Source organism: Myodes glareolus, chromosome 1, assembly GCF_982192425.1.
Source record: "Myodes glareolus chromosome 1, mMyoGla1.1, whole genome shotgun sequence".
NCBI classification, from domain to species: Eukaryota; Metazoa; Chordata; class Mammalia; order Rodentia; family Cricetidae; genus Myodes; species Myodes glareolus.
The window spans coordinates 84,136,698-84,140,041 of NC_142026.1; the positions used below are offsets into that span (position 1 = coordinate 84,136,698).

The following is a 3,344-nucleotide window of genomic DNA, read 5'->3' on the forward strand; positions in this document are numbered from 1 at the left end:
GGTACACTGTAAGCCCTCTGGCCCCGCTGCCTGTGGCACCGTTCTCATTTCAGGCACCGCCGTGACATCCTCCAGGCCAGGCACCAACCGAGCCGGCACAACGTGCCTCCCACCACAGCCACAGAGCAAAGCTCCGCTCCAGCTGCCCTCCAGCCCCAGCTGCACCCACTCCGAGCCCAAACCGGTGTACGGAGCAAAGCGGAACTCAGAGAAGCAGGCTTGCTGCTCTGTAATCACTGAAAGGACCTCATTTAATCTTTTAGGGAATTTGGGCGTCATTAATCTCTCTGGCTGCTTCCTGCTGAATTGGGGACGATGTGAATTTGGGGGGATAAATGTTTTTATCTAACTGAATTTTTTGGCAACAAATGTTTTTATCTGACTGAATTTTTTGGCGGCCGTGGCTATGAGCGGCGGCAGCAGCAGCTCCGCCTCTGAGGCACGGCCCAAACAAAGGCATGGCCCCGCCCCGGGCCGTGCGCGGGCTCGCCGTTTATCCTGTACCTGCGAAATGTGCACCCTGCCTCACCTCAGGCAATGAACTCGCACCGCCGGCTGTGAGTCTTTTCCAAGCTCCGGCGAGGGGGGCATCCACCCACCCGTGGGGGGGCCTCTCCTGCCCGGTCTGCCCGCGCCCCGTTCTCTGGGAACTCACCTCCCCGCTCGGGGAGGGCCTGGTTAGGGCCGCGGGGGCCCCAGTCTCAGACCTTCCCAGGGGCCTGTGAGTGACGAGCACTCAGCACGTGGCCCCGCCAATGAGCTTCCTCCGCCCGCCCATGTTGCTATGGAAACACGGTTCAGAGTTTGTGCTCAGAACTCAAGTGCTGGGATTAAAGGCGTGCGCCACCACGCCGGCTACTTCCTCAATCAAAATTAAAGTTTTCTGTACGTGAGAGCCAGAGACTGAGCTCTCTTATCAAAATTAGGCGAAAATCACCTCAAAAACTGTATGGCTCTTTAAGAACAGGGAAGGCAGTCTTCGAACACGATCAAGTCAGCCTCCCTACGAGACTGTTGCCCCTAGTCTCTTATCAGCGGGTTGGGACGGAAGCCGCGGATCTCCCAACCGTAAACCTCGCTTTTTTTTGCTGCTGTTTTTTTTTTCACTCCTCCTGCACTGAACTTAAGGGGTTTTTCCTCCCCGTTGCTTTCTGTACCTTCTTTCAGATACCTTAACTTTGATTCTTTCTATTTTCTTTTCTTTCTAGGCCTATACTTTTTCCATTCTTTTTCCTCCCCTTTCTGGAGGATTTAACTGACGTCACTCACCGCTCCACGTGTTCAGAGTTCTGAAATTCACAGCTCTCTGTCCGGTGTCTGATTTCAGCTTTTTCTCCCGGGCTTTCAGCACGTTGCTGGGCGCTTCCTTCTCAGGGTCCCTCCGGCGTAGTTGTCAGGGTCCCTCGGCGTCCCGGGGTTTCGAGCACCAGTTGCAACGCGCATCCTGACCAGCAGGAATGAACGCCACTAAAAACGAGAATTCCTTCCCTGGTCACGTCTTTATTCGGAGCATTTGATTGAGGAAAATTGGGGGAGGGGAAGATAGAGCAGGGACGAGAGAAAGCTTAGAGAGAGGAAATAGAGCCCAGAGGCAGCTGCTTTTAAACGGTGGAGAGGCTTGAATGCTGTCCTGATTGGTTAATGCCATTCTGCTGGTCTGAGCATGTGCAGGCAAGGGTGCAGGCAAGGGTGCTCAGCCCCACGTGGCTAAGCCAGGTATACCTCCAAACTGCAGGACCACCTGTGCCTCCAGGTGGCTTCCTACAGATTTTGATGGGCATTGCATTGAATCTGTAGGTTGCCATTTTTACTATTGTAATTTTCCCTACCTAAGAGCATGGAAGATCTTTCCACTTTCTGGTGCCTTCTTTAATTTCTTTCTTCAAAGATTTAAAGTTCTTGTCATACAAGTCTTCCACTTGTTTCACTAGAGTTACCCCAAGATATTTTATGCTCTTTGTGGCTATTATGAAGGGTGATGTTTCTCTGATTTCTTGCAGACCAATATCACTCATGAACACTGATGTAATAGTACTCAATAAAATACTGGCAAATTGAGACCAAGAACACATTAGAACCATCATCCACCATGATCAAGTTGGCTTCATCCCAGAGATGCAGCTATCATTCAACATACAAAAATCTGTCAACATAATCCACCATATAAAAAACTGAAAAATAAAAACCACATGATCATCTCAATAGATGCCAAAAAATCTTTCTACAAAATACATTCCTTCATGATAAAAGTCTTAGAGAGAACAGAGACACAAGGAATATACCTAAACATAATAAAGGCAACATACAGCAAGTCAACAGCCAACATCAAACTAAATGGAGAGAAACTCACATCGATCCCACTGAAATCAGGAACAAGACAAGGCTGTCCACTTTCTCGATATCATTCAATATAGATACTAAGGTCATAGATAGAGCAATAAGACAACAAAAGGAGATCAAAGGGATACAAATTGAAAAAGAAGAAGTCAAACTCTTATTATTTGATGGTGATATGATAGTGTACATAAGTGACCCCAAAAATTCTACCAAGGAACTTCTACAACTTATAAACAATTTCAGTAATGTAACAGGATACGAGATGAACTCAAAAACAAAATCAGTGTCCCTCTTTTACATAGATTATAAATGGGCCCTTTAACTTTTTAAGAACATTTTAATTTCTTAACGTATTTTGACGCAAAAATAAATTGTTAATCTGCTGACTATTACTTCATACTCTTTTACCCTAGTTTATTGTTAAATAAACATAACATTTAATATGTTACTAATATTAATTTTGTAGTAAGCACAGAATATACACGCATACATGTCTGAATTGTAACCAGCACATGCACACATAGAGACATACATACACAAGCAAATGTACATACAATTACACACAAGCACAGGCAAATATCTACTCAGTGGTCAATTTCTAAATCAGTAATTTTTTCCACCCTTCAGTCTGAGGGAGGTCATCGTGACTGTCAGTATTTCTTAATCAAAGGAAAAAGTGAGAAATAAGAGTCTCACACTTGGAGGCCATGGTTGATTAACCCTGAATTTCAGGGAAAACAGAGCTAAAGCTGGGTTGCCTCCCTTTGCTACTCTCTGTACAGGAGCTATATGTAGAAGGGGAGATGATATGTGGCTTTTCTTCTGAAGTGACGCTTGAACTAATTTTTTGGCTTCACCAATAGCTGGCAAGCTCAGTCCTTGGATTTGTAAAAAGCATCTCCTTTGCTTAGCGTGTTTCCTTTCTCTCTACAAGGTTGTGTTTTCACTGTATGTTCTGAATCTAGGAAGCACTCATTCATTAAGCATTTCTTCAACTATGTTCATAG

The 3,344-nt window shown here is 45.5% G+C and overlaps 1 pseudogene; it reads right to left on the minus strand.

Moving 5' to 3' along the window:
- Positions 1 to 501: 501 nt before the first annotated feature.
- On the minus strand, positions 502 to 771 carry LOC148123508 (Nuclear RNase P; annotated as a pseudogene).
- Positions 772 to 3,344: the final 2,573 nt, after the last annotated feature.